Below are 13,980 nucleotides of genomic sequence, written 5' to 3' on the forward strand. Positions count from 1 at the left end.
CCCACTTCTCTATTCCCCACTCTGAACTTTCATTTCTGCTGACCACCCTATTAATTCCCCCCGGGTCCCCTCCTTCCCTTTCTCCTATTGACAACTCTCAGATTCTTTATTCTCCAGCCCTTAACCTGCCCATCACTTGACTTCACCAATCACCTTCCACCTCCCCTCTTTCTCCGTCCCGACCTTTTCATTCAGATCACTTCTCCTCCTCCTCAGGAATGAAAAAGGCTGGTGTTCCAAAATGTCGACTGTTTACTCTTTTCCATACACACTGCCTGTTGTGCTGAGATCCTCCAGCATTTTGTGCGTGTTGCTTTGGATTGAACGTTCATGCCAAGGGGCTGGAGACTATCCAGTCGGTATATGAGGTGTTGCTCCTCCAGCCTGAGTTTGGCCTCATCGTGGCGGTAGAGGAAGCTATGCATGAGCATGTCCGAATGGGAATGTGAAGCAGAGTTGAAGTGAGTGGGAACCGGCAGATCCTGTCTCGAAGAAGCGGTCCCCCAATCTGCGTCGGGTTTCGCCGATGTGGAGGAGCCGCACCGGGAGCACCGGGTGCAATAGATGACCCCAAGTGACTCACTAGTGAAGTGTTGCCTCAACTGGAAGGACTGTTTGGGGCCCTGAATGGTGGTAAGAGAGGAGGTGTAGGGACAGGTGTAGCACTTACGCTTGCAGGGATAAGTACCGGGTGGAAGATCTGTGGGGAGGGACGTGGGGACCAGGCAGTCGCGGAGGGAACGGTCCCTGCGAAAAGCAGAGAGGGGTAGAGAGGGAAAGATGTGCTTAGTTGTGGGGTCCTGTTGAAAGTGGTGGAAGTTGCTGAGTATAATATAGTGGATCCGGAGGCTGGTGGGGTGGTATGTCAGGACAAGGGGAACTCGGATCCTGTTGTGGTGAAGGGAGGATGGGGTGAGGGCCGAAGTGCGGGAAATGGAGGAGGTGCGGGTGAGAGCATCATTGATGACGGCAGAAGGGAAACCACGATTCTTAAATAAAGAGGAAATTAGAGATGCCCTGGAATGGAAAGCCTCATCATGGGAGCAGATGCAGCGGAGACCGAGGAACTGGGAACAGGGAAAAACATTTTTGCATGTGGATCCATCCCAGTTTCACTCTGCCTCCTCCTCCAGCTGCCTATCACCTCTCTCATCGTTCTGCCTTCTTCTACTACACATAGTGTTTTACCTTCTTTACCTTTCCTGCCAATCACCTCTCTGTTTCCCCATCCCCACCCCTTGATCTTTCCCTTTACTATTTTTTCAACTGGCACCTACCAGCCATCTCCTTCCCACCCTACCCCCACCTTCTTTATAGGGCCCCTGCCTTCTTCATACGGGATATGAATCGAACCCGTAACTCTGAGAACCGGGAGGTGGAGAGATGGGGACGGGAAGATGCAGCAGGAAAAATCAAAAATGTAGCTGGTGTAAAATGCGGCAGGTAGGTCTGACAGCGTGTGAGGGGCGAGGAGCTGAATCACCGGTTCAGGTGGGAGACCCTCCACCCGTCACGTGATCCAGATTCTCACTCCCATTTCAAACGCAGATCTGCAGCATCTGAGGTTTTCGCTTCCGAGGCCCCGCCCCCGCTCTCACAGTCTCCGGATGGACCGGGTTTTCTTTCCGTTCTCTGTTGAAGCGGATCGTCTGCTGGGAGCGGATGGTCCGATCGCTGTCTCCGGGGCAAATTGATCACGTTCTCATCGGTGAGTATTGAGGCCGGTCACTAGGGGTGAACGCGACCGACAATTTCACATCGGTGAGTACTGAAGCCGATCCCGGGGGAGGGGAACCTGATGCTGGGCAGAGAGTCCCGTCAACTTCCCTGAACTGGCGGCCTCGTCCGGCTTCCTGGACACAACCTGTCGTGGTCGGTCCGGGTTATGGGACCTTTACACCGAACCGCCTGAGGTGAGCCGCCGCTCAGCCCCTGGTGTTCTGGTCCCAGGAGCGGGATGAGGAGGTGATGCCGAGACTGAACCCATCCATTAAGATGTACCTGGGGAACTTTACCTCCATCACCCGGCCCGGTATCGGATCCAAACTTCACCTGGATCGACGCCTGGGGTCGATAATTGTTTTACATATTTCCAGCACACTGGAAGCGGCCGTTCGGCCCGTTGTGTTCTTGCAGACTCGAGCGTTAAACAGAGTAATCGCACCCTCGGGACACTGCTCCACGTGTATGAGAAATTCATCTTTCCCCCGTTCAGACAGGACAGTGAGATCCAGATCTCTCACTTCCTCCCGGGGTGCTGGGAAGTTTATTTCCATGTTCTTTCCATGACTACGACTTGTCAAAATGCTGAAAGCGTTTCCCGACATCTGGCCCTATTAATGCGAGAATTAACTATTTTTTTCATTTACCCGAGTTTCTCTGAATTGTGCACACTCCGGAATTTCCAAAGGAGCAACCGAGGCTGTTTAATATTTCCACACGATTGAAATGGGGAATCTTTGTTTTGTTTTCCATGTACAGAGGTTGAGTGAAAATCGTGTCTCCGGTATTCTCCACACAGATCAGTACATTGCAGCAGTACATTGAGGTAAAACAAATCATTCTGGTTGCAGAGAAAGTGCAGTGCAGGTAGATATGTGCTGTAAGGTCACATCGATTTAGACTGTGAGGTCAGGAGTCCACTCATCACGCTGTTCGCTTCTAACAGCAGAATGGACACCGTCCTTGAGCCTGGTGGAATGTTTCTGTTTTATTTTCTCCTCTCCCCTATGGGGCATTAGAAATGAGAATGTTCAAGGTTGTGAGGATCTTTCATTATGTTGTTTGCTTTACTGTGGTAGTGAGAAGTGTAGACAGAGTCCACGGAGGGGAGGTTGGTATCTATGATGTGCTCAGCTGTGTCCACAGTTCTCCACTATTTTATTCAGTTAAAGGAAGAGCAGTAGCCGTACGAATATATGAAGAATCGGGATGGAATACTTTCTGCGGTGCATTGAAAAAGTGTGTAGGGTAGAAAAGGACATATACCAAAGTTCTTATTGTTTGTTCTGGATTTGTTATATTGGAATCTGTTATCTACTAGTGCGTACTATTATTTCAGGGTCTGTGTATTGCGGCAGGAACATCAGAGATCGCCCTTCATCCCATTCTCCCATCTGGCTCCATCTGCTCATCCCCTGCCGATCTGGTTCAACCTCTGCCCGGCCTGTATTCCACCTCCTCAATGAGAAATATTAACCATCTTGTTCAACCTCTGTCCGGACTGTATCCCACCAATGATTATTCATCAACAATCTTTCTCCTACCGTTGTCTTCATTGTGAAGTATTTTGCCTTACTGAGTTATTTCTGAATTTTGTTTTTGTTACCAAGAAATACCAGAGAATTTGTTGAATGCAGCACAAGGAAGGGTAAAGGCAGCCATTACAATCTTAGCTTAAACGTTACGAAATGGAAAAGGAGGGAATATGGTGTTGAAATATTTATCAGCCATGGTTGAGTGGTGGAGCAGACTCGATGGACCGAATTTCCTAATTCTGTTCCTCTGTCTTGCGTCTTTCCATGACTGGACGATGACTCTTACCATATCAGGTTTTATTACGTGTGACGGACAAATACAGATTTGTTCACTGAGGGATGTCCCAGTGGGTGTTGTAGGGACCGGTGCTTGGAGCCCACTTGTCCCCAAAGTGAGTCAACTATTTGACCGAGGAACCAAATTCAACATTTCCAAGAGCAAACACGAGGTAATCTGCAGATGTTGGAAATTCAAACAATACACACAAAATGCTGGTAGAACACAGCAGGCCAGGCAACATCTATAAGGAGAAGCACTGTCGACGATGTGGGCCGAGACCCTTCTTCAGGACTAATTGAAAGGAGAGATACTAAGAGATTTGAAAGTAGTGAGGGGAGGGGGGAATGCGAAATGAGAGAAGGCCGGAGGGGGTGCGATGAAGCCAAGAGCTGGAAAGGTCATTGGCGAAAGTCATACAGAGCTGGAGAAGGGAACGGATCATGGGACGGGAGGGCTCAGGAGAAAGAAAGGGGGATGGGGAGCACCAGAAGGAGATGGGGAACAGGCAGGGTGATGGGCAGAGAGAGAAAAAAAGAACAAATATCTAAGTATGTCAGGAATGGAGTAAGAAGGGGAGGAGCGGCATTAACGGAAGTTAGCGAAATCAATGTTCATGCCATCAGGTTGGAGGCTACCCAGCCGGTATATAAGGTGTTGTTCCTCCAACCTGAGTGCGGATTCATCTTTACAGTAGAGGAGGCCATGGACAGACATATCAGAATGGGAATGGGACGTGGAATTAAAATGTGTGGCCATTGGGAGGAGCCGGGGTCGGGATCACTCTCTGCGGGCCGAAAATATCACTTTCCCATCGGTGAGTATGAGACCGATCCCAAGCGGGGAGATCTGATGTTGGTCGTGAGCCCCGAACTGAGGGCCAATTACCCATTTATGGCCTCGTCAAAAATGTGTCGACTTCACTTAATCTGCATTGAATAATCCAAACCAGGAGCCCAGGCTGTCTATTTCCGCAGAATTGAAGTGGTACTCCCGCCAACAGGTCACGTGAGGCTGTGTGCCGCAGATCTGACCCGCCCTCCGCTTTGCGACGCAAGATCACGTGGTATGCTGATAGTTTCCGGATGGGTGGTGATGCTTCCTCCATGTTGTGCTGGGGAAATCTGATCTTGGCCCCTGAGTCGCGTTAACTTTCCCCAACTCGCCTCGTTTCCTGAGGCTCCTCACATTTGTCCTGGAGCTTTATGGCTGTTGTGTCTTCTCCCGAACTGGGGTGTGTGAGAAAGGAGAATGTCCCAGGTTGTGGGGATCTTTGATTTCACTGCTTGCTTTACAGAGGGACTGGGAAGTCTAGGGGGGAGGATGGTTTCTGTGATGTGCTGATCTGGATCCAAAAGTCTCTGCAGTTCCTCACAGTCACGGGCAGAGGAGTTACCATGCAAAGTCGTGATGTATCTGGATGTGGAATTGTCTATGGTGTGTTGATATAAAAATTGGTGAGCGTCAAAGTATATATGGCAAAGTTCTTATTGTTTGCTCTGACTTTTTCATTTTAGAATATTTTATGCAGTAGTGTGTACTATTAATTCAGTGTCAGTGTGTTGCTGGAGGACCATCAGTGATTGTCCTTGATTCCTTCTCCCACCTGGTTTCATCTGTTCATCCCTGCCCATCTTGTTCAACCTCTGCCCAGTCTCCTCAGTGAAATACTTCAACCATCTGGGTCAACTTCTGTCCGCCCTTTATCCCACACCTCAATATTATACATCAGCAATTTTTCCCGCAACCCTTGTCTTCATTGTGAAGTGTTCTTTTGAACCTTTGGCCTCGCTGAGTCACTTCTAGAATCGTTCTTTGTTAGCTGGAATGCCAGAGTACCATCAGGTCCCAGTTCTGTTGTGCATTGGTGTGGAGGTGCTAGTTTATGAACAGTGACGGGCTGACACACTGCAGCATTTTACTGGCAGCAAAGAGTACTGGGAGAGTTGGTGCTTGGGCTCTAATCCTGTGATCGGCATTCCAGGCATATGGAACTGTTGGTGTTTTGGCTTTGACTTTGGTTTGAGCTTCTACAGCTGGGGCTGGATAGTCATCCTTCTGCAATGAAGCAGAAATTTCGAGCAGCTGGACATTGGTTGTGGGGAATTCCGGGATTGTGAGATGGGAGGGGGGACGATGTGTGAGACTGTCAGGGTTGTTAAATGACAGGTTCAGCTGTTTGACCCTGTGAGTTTGGGAACTGGATATCACAGTTTTTGATCCAGGTAAAAAGGACCCGGTGATCGAGCTGCTTGGACTTATGAGGTGTTGAGAGAGTATTCCTGGTCTGGGATCAGATGTTTGATTTTTTCTGGAGTTCCTTTAGAAGCAAAGACTGCTACTGAGGAGAAGATGGGTTACCAGTCCATCCTCACAGGGAGAGGCTATGAGTAAATGTGCTGATCTGTGTTTACAACAGTAGAAATAGACTCGTGAGTTTTGGTGTTCAATCTGTGCTTGGAAATCCCCCCCCCCCCCCACCTGACTGTCACCTGTCTGTCACTCGGTGGAAATCAAACAGAATTTCAACTTGCTGGAGATCTGCACTAAAAACTGTAAACGTTTGAAGTCACTCTGACGAAACATTATTAACCTGAATTGTAAAGTTTGTTCCTCTCCCCACAGCTGTTCCTTACCTGCTGAGAGTTTCTGGTAATTCCAGAATGTAATTTCTTTTTATTACATTCACCCTGGACTGGTTTATATTTCCTGAAATGGACCTGATTTAACCGGGAAATGGAAATGACTTATCTGTGCTGGTACAACAGTGAAGAAAGCACAACTTTTCCCTGTGAATTAACCTGGTACCAATTTGTCTGTTATTCCAGGAAATGTGTTCAGTACAGTTATTGCTAAGAAGGTTTACAAGAATAATCTCAGGAATAATCGGCTTTATGTATGAGGAGCATTTGATGGTTCTGGAACTGTGCTCAATGGAGTTCAGAGGGACGATGGGGGTGGTGGGGGGCGGGGGGAAGTGTGGTTAAGTAAACCGACCGAATGCTGAAAAGCCTGGATACAGTGGACATGGAGAGGATGTTTCTATTAGATGGAGCATCTGTAATCTTACAGTACAATCTCAGAATAAAAATGCTTCCCATTAAAACTGAGATGAGAAACAAAATGGCCAAACGATGTCTGATCTGTAGAATTTGTTGCCGCAGAGGTAGGTTGAGGCCGTCATTGAGTGTATTTATGAAATAGATTAATATATTCATGATTGCTAAGTCACTTCGGGGTTACAGAAGGAAGGCAGGAATATGGTGTTGGAATAAATCTCAGCCATGTTTGAGTGGTGGGGCAGACCAGATGGATGAAATCACCTACTTCTGTTCCTGCGTCTTATGTCTTACCATGACTGAATGATGGCTCCTTCTTATCCCATATCATTTTGTGATGTGTGAGGGTCAATAAAAGGTTGTTCACTGAGATCATTATATCTGCCTTCAAAGTTTAAATATCAGTCAGTTTTGTTCTTAGTAACATTTAGTAGAAAAGTTTGGTCCTCCTTTTTATTGATAATGTGCTTCATTATCTTTCATGTTAAAGTTAGACCTGCGGTGAGAGATTTCTTTGAAGGAAAACCCCAACTGGACTAAAACCACGACTGAAGACAAGGGAACAGCAACAAGTGAACCAGCCTGAGGATTGAGAGCATCAACTGGAGAGAACCCTTCTGACTCGGAGATTCCAGTGATTCAGTCAGGAGAAAGTTTGGTGAGTCTCATTTACTCAAACATGGGTCCTTTAGACATTCCATACCTGTACAAAGGAAGGAAGAAAATAGTTGGAAGTGAGACTGAATGTTCCCAGAAGTAACAGTTATGCCTCTGTCAGACCCAGTTACAATCACTCCAGGTCTGGTAATGTGCTTCCAGCAGCCCAGCCCTTTGAAACCACTCCCATTCCCTCACAGTGGTTACTCAGTTCAAGATCTTGCATCTCCTGAAGTAACTTTTGGTCAGTTCTGAGTGGGGAGAGGGAAAGAGAGGGGAGTGTTTATAGTGACTGACTTTCAAAAAGAGTAATTGTTTGAACTTGCTGCAAACTCTCTACCCATACCCTGTACTTTCTCAACCAGATTATTGACATAGTTGACGAGTAGCAATGGGCGTAACCCCAGGGAACGTCACTAAGTTCGGGACTCGAGTTCAAGAAACAGCCTCTCACCCTCTGCTTCCTACCAATCATCTGTTTGCAGACCCTGGGTCTCTGTAACAAACTCAATGTGAAAAGGAAGATTAGTCAGTAATTAAGATGAAGAGGGAATTGTGGCCTCCTGAAAGGACACGCGAGCTGAGCTGTCTGATCCAGTGGACCAGATCCACCCTCGTTGACAACGTAATTTACCCCTTTCCCACCCACCCAGGTCATGTTGCTTCTGATCACCCACAGTACCCCAACTACCCTCCGTCCCGCCAATGGCCCCACACCCTTCTGACCATTGACCCAACACCGACACATAGACAGGCCCCCTTCACCCACGTCCACCCTCCCAGCTTGGGGAACCAGTGCAAACTGATCCCGCGGTCCTGACTCAGTGCAAAACTAAAACCAGGGATGCAAGACTGGAGAGCCCGGAGCCTCCAGCTGTCCGGCTCGGTCCCGGCCCTTTCCCACTGCAACCGATCCTCGAATTACACAAACCTGAGATTAACACCTTCCTCACTGCCAACTGAACAGGAGAAACACCCGCATCAACTGGGGTTGATATTGTACGGCAAGTTGCAGTTGGTCCCCATATGTGTTAAAACTCCCCGCTGTCGGATATGGAGACCAGAATCATACGCGGTAAAACTCCCCGCTGTCGGTAATGGAGACCGGAACCGTACGCGATGAAACTCCCCGCTGTCAGAACTGGAGACCCGAACCGTACACGGTCAAACTCCCCGCTGTCGGTAATGGAGACCGGAACCGTACGTGGTCAAACTCCCCGCTGTCGGAAATGGAGACCGGAACCGTACGTGGTCAAACTCTCCGCTGTCGGAAATGGAGACCGGAACCGTACGTGATCAAACTCCCCGCTGTCGGTAATGGAGACCCGAACCGAACGCGGTAAAACTCCAGGCGTGCAACCGTAATCCCACGGTGGATTTGTCCGGTGACTTGTGAACATACGTAATTAACGACCCTGCATCTGGGGACTGAATAAATAATAGTCCAACAATTCTAATCAGGCACACCATCTCCTCGCCTTTCTCCCTCACCCCTGGCTACTTACCACATCTCCCTCACCACTCCCCCCTTACAGCCCCTCTTCATCATCTGGCCCTCTAGTCCAGCCCTTCCTTCTTTCTCCCTCTCTCCCTCACCCCTTCCTTATCATCGCCCCTCTCAATCATCCTTGCTTCCTCATCGCCTTTCTCCCTCTCCTCTACCCCTCTGTTACACCCCTATTCGACCAGTCTCCCACTCTCTATCACCCCTTTCCTCGCTTTCTACTCTCACCACTGTCTCTACTCCTCTTATCAAATCGTACTCCTCTCTCTTGTCTCCCTTCATCTCTTCACTCTCTCATGCCTCTCTTCATTTCTCTCACACCCTCTCCCCTCTATCCATCTGTTTCTCTTACTCTTCCATTCTCTCTCCCATCCCACAATCCCTGTCCCTACCCCTATCACCCGCCACCTCATTCTCAATCTCAGTCACCCTCTGCCTTCCCCTCTCCACCTCCTCGTCTCTGACGCACCCTCTCACCTCACTCAAACTCGTCTCTCTCACTCACTCACCCCTGCCTCTCTGTAACCTCCTCCGTTTCTAACCCTCTCCCTGTCTATCTCTCTCCCAATGCCCCACCCTCTCCCCCTCGTTCTCCCAAACAATCTCCTTGCTGGCACTCGTATCCTACACTGTCTTCCTCTCTCTCTCACCCTCTAAATGCACCGCTCATCCTAAGGGTTCCCCCTCTTCGCACTCTCTCACTCTTTCTCAACCGAGCCCTCTCCCTCCTCTCCCTCGCTCCCTCTCTCCCGTCACACCCCGCGCTCTCCACCTCATCCCATACTGTACATACATCAACAGTACTGAAATGCCAAGTGCCGTTTGTAACTGGGATCTTTCTGGGTTCCAGATCCTCGGTTATGGTCTTTGTATATGAGGATCAGCAGGATCCTGGAGTCCGAGTCCATAAGGCACTCAATGTTGTTATGCAGGTTGACTCGGTGGTTAAAAAGTCATACAGCCTTCATCAATCATGGGATTCAGTTTGAGAGCCAAGAGGTACTGTTGCAGCTATATAGGACCCTGGTCCGACCCAACTTGGAGTACTGTTTTCAATTCTGGTCGTCTCACTGCAGGAAGGATGTGGCAACCATAGAAACGGTGCAGAGGAGATTTACAAGGATGTTGCCTGGATTGGAGAGCAGGCCTTATGAGAATTGGTTGAGTGAACTCGGCGTTTTCTCCTTGGAGCGACCGAGTAGGAGAGGTGACCTGATAGATGTATACAAGTACAGAGGAGATGTCAAGGGTAAGTTTTTTTTTTTCGCAGAGTGGTGTGCGTGGAATGGGCTGTCGTTGGCGCTGATGGAGGTGGAAACGATAGGGTCTTTTTAAGATACTCCTGGATGGCTAGATCCGTAGAACCAAAGAACACTACAACACAGAAACAGGCCTTTTGGCTTTTCTTGGCTGTGCCGAATCATTTTCCTACCTAGTCCCACTGACCTGCAACTGGACCATATCCCTACATACCCCTCTCATCCATGTACCTGTCCAAGTATTTCTTAAATGTTAAAAGTTAACCCGCATTCACCACTTCATCTGGCAGCTCATTCCACACTCCCAACACTCTCTGTGTGAAGAAGCCCACCCCCCATGTTCCTTTTAAACTTTTCCCCCTTCACCCTTTAGCCATATCCTCTGTTTTTATTTTTCTCCCCTGGCCTCAGTGGAAAAAGCCTGTTTGCATTCACCCTATTTATCCCCATCATAATTTTATACACCTCTATCAAATCACCCCTCATTCTTCTACGCTCCAGGGAATAAAGTGCTAGCCTATTCAGCCTTTCGCTGTAACTCAGTTTCTCAAGTCCCGGCAACATCCTTGTAAACCTTCTCTGCACTCTTTCAAACTTTTTAATATCCTTCCTGTAATTAGGTGACCAAAACTGCACACAATACTCCAAAATCACTCTCACCAATGTCTTATACAACTTCACCATTACATGCCAACTCTTATACTCAATACTTTGATTCATAAAGGCCAATGTACCAAAAGCTCTCTTTACAACTTGTGACGCAACTTTTAGGGAATTATGAATCTGTACTTCCAGATCCCTCTGTTCTACTGCACTCCTCAGTGTCCTACCACTTACCTTGTATGTTCTACCTTGGTTTGACCTTCCGAAGTACAATACCTCACACTTGTCGGCATTAAACTCCATCTGCCATTTTTGCAGCCCAATCCTCCAACCCTCTGCAAGCTTTGAAAACCTTCCTAACTGTCCACAACACCTCCAATCTTTGTAGCATCAGCAAATTTACTGATCCAATTTGCCACATTATCATCCAGATCATTGATATAGATGACAAATAACAATGGACCCAGCACTGAACCCTGTGGCACACCACTAGTCACAGGCCTCCATGCAGAGTAGCAATCCTCCACTACCACTGTCTGGCTTCTTCCATTGAGCCAATGTCTAATCCAATTTATTACCTCTCCACCTAGCGACTGAATCTTCCTAACTAACCTCCCACGCGGGACCTTGTCAAAGGCCTTACTGAAGACCATGTATACAACATCCACTGCCTTCCCTTCATCCACTTTCCTGGTAACTTCCTCGAAAAACTCAAATAGTTTGGTTAAACATGAACTACCACACACCTAGCCATATTGACTTTTTCTAATAAGTCCCTGTCTATCCAAATACTTGATGACCCTATCTCTTAATATTTCTTCCAATAATGTGCCTACTACTGATGTCAAACTTAGCAGCCTATAATTTCGCGGTTTACTTTTTGAGCCACTATTAAACAATGGAACTACATGAGCTATCCTCCACCCCTTCGGCATCTGACTCATGGATATCGACATTTAAAACATTTCTGCCAGGGCCCCTGCAATTTCAACACCAGTCTCCTTCAGGGTCTGAGGGAATACCCTGTCAGGTCCTGGGGGTTTATCTACTCTGATTTGCCTCAAGTTAGCAAGCACCTCCTCCTCTTCAATCTTTATGTTCTATGACCTCCCTACTTGTTTGCCTTGTTTCCATAGACTCCATTCCAGTTTCCTTAGTAAATACAGATGCAAAAAGAAACATTTAATATCTCTCCCATTTCTCATCGCTCCATACATAGCCGACGACTCTGATCTTCAAGAGACCAATTTTATCCCTTACTATCCCTTTGCTCTTAACATACTTCTGGAAGCTCTTAGGATTATCCTTCACCCTGACTGCCAAAGCAGCCTCATCTCTTCTTTTACCCCCCTGATTTCTTTCTTAAGTATTTTCTTACTGTTTTATACTCCTCAAGCATCTTATTTCCTCCCTGTTGCCTATACATTTTATACATCTCTCTCTTCTTCTTTATCGGAGTTCCAATATCCCTCGAGAACCAAGGTTCCTTATTGTTATTCTTTTTGCCTTTAACCGTAACAGGAACATACAGACTCTGCACTCTCAAAATTTCTCCTTTGAAGGCCTCCCACTTACCAATCACATCCATGCCAGAGAACAACTTGTCCCAATCTACGTGTTTTAGATGCTTTCTCATTTCTTCAAATTTGGCTTTTTTTTTTCCAATTTACAACTTTATCCCGAGGACCAGATCTATCTTTATCCACGATCAAGTTGAAACTAATGACGTTATGATCAATGGAACCAAAGTGTTACCCGACACACACGTCCGTCGCCTGCCCTAACTCATCTCCTAATAGGAGATTTAATATTACATCCTCCCTAGTTGGTATATCTATATATTGATTTAGAAAACTTTGCTGAACACATTTCACAAACTCTAACCCATCTAGACCTTTAACAGTGTGGGAGTCCCAATCAATGTGTGGCACTCCCACACATTTTAGACATCCTCTTTTAGACATCCTGATTTACTTATGTGTTCTCTTGCATTTCTTATACTCCATAAGAAACTGCCTGCCTATCCCTGTTATGCAACTCTATTCATTTTGTGCTTCACCATGATCTCAATATCACTTGAAATCCAAGTTTCCCTACAGTCTCTATCTTTACCTTTTATTCTGACAATCACATACTCGCTTTGTACTTTCAAGATTTTACTTTGAAGGTCTCCCATTTATCAAGCACACCTTTGCTATAAAGCAGACTGTCCCGGTCCACAGTTGCCTGATCCTAGTGTCATTCTTCCAGGTGTTGTTCCAGGTCCTGAACACAACCACCTTTCCTACGCTGCTCCTTGTATTGAAATATACAGGGCTCAGCATATTCACTGCACCATGCTCAACGTTTTCATTCCTGACTTTGTCTGAGGACTGAACAACAACTGTCTCCACAAACTCTCCACTATCTGTTCTGTTATTCAGACTCCCATTCCCCTGCAACCTTAGTTTACCCCCACTTACCCCTGCATCCCACCATGCAGATCTATCACCCCTTTGGCTTTCCTCTCCCAGATCAATAAAAAGGAGGTGCATACCAGGTACAGGCAGATAGGAGCAAATGAGGTACTTATGAAATACAGGAAATTCAAGTGAACACTTATGAAAGAAATAAAAGAAGGCATGAGGTTGCCCCAGCAGACAAGGTGAAGGAGAATCCTCAGGGATTCTGCAGATATGTTCAGAGCAAAAAGATTGCAAAGGAAGAATTAGTCCTCTGGAAGATCAGAATGGTAATCCATATGAGGAGACAAAATAGATGTGGGAGAGTTTTTCCGCATCCGTATTTACACAGGAGATGGACAAAGAGTCTACGGAAGTGAGGCAAAGCTGCATCAACTTCATGGACCCTGTACAGATTACAGAGGTGGAGACGTTTGCTGTCTTAAGGCAAATTAATGTGGATTAGTGTGGATAAATCCCCAGAGCATGACAAGTTGTTCCCTGGGACCCTGCGGAATACAAGTGCAGAAATTGTCGGGACCGAAGCACAGATATTTAAATGATCCTTAGTGACAGGTGAGGAACTGGAGGATTGGAGAACAGAACATGTTGTTCCGCTGTTCAAGAAAAGCTCTAAAAATAAACTAAGAAGTTGTAGATTGGTGAGCTTGACATCAGTAGTGGGAAAGTCATCGGAATGTATATGCAGGAACCGGATATATAAGTATCTGGATAGATGTGGACTGATTAAAGATAGACAGCATGTCTTTGTGCATGGTAGGTCATGTCTAACCAATCTTATAGAGTCTCTCGAGGAAGTTATCAGGAAAGTAGATGAAGGCAAGGCAGCTGATGTTGTCTACATGGACCTTAGCAAGGAACTTTACAAAGTCTCATATGGGAGGTTGGTCAAGAAGGTTCAG

General features: G+C 46.9%; 1 pseudogene; it reads left to right on the forward strand.

Moving 5' to 3' along the window:
* The window catches only part of LOC140720586 (uncharacterized), a 33,652-nt pseudogene that overhangs the window by 1,806 nt on the left and 17,866 nt on the right, over window positions 1–13,980 (forward strand).

Source organism: Hemitrygon akajei, unplaced genomic scaffold (genome assembly GCF_048418815.1).
Source record: "Hemitrygon akajei unplaced genomic scaffold, sHemAka1.3 Scf000045, whole genome shotgun sequence".
NCBI lineage: Eukaryota > Metazoa > Chordata > Chondrichthyes > Myliobatiformes > Dasyatidae > Hemitrygon > Hemitrygon akajei.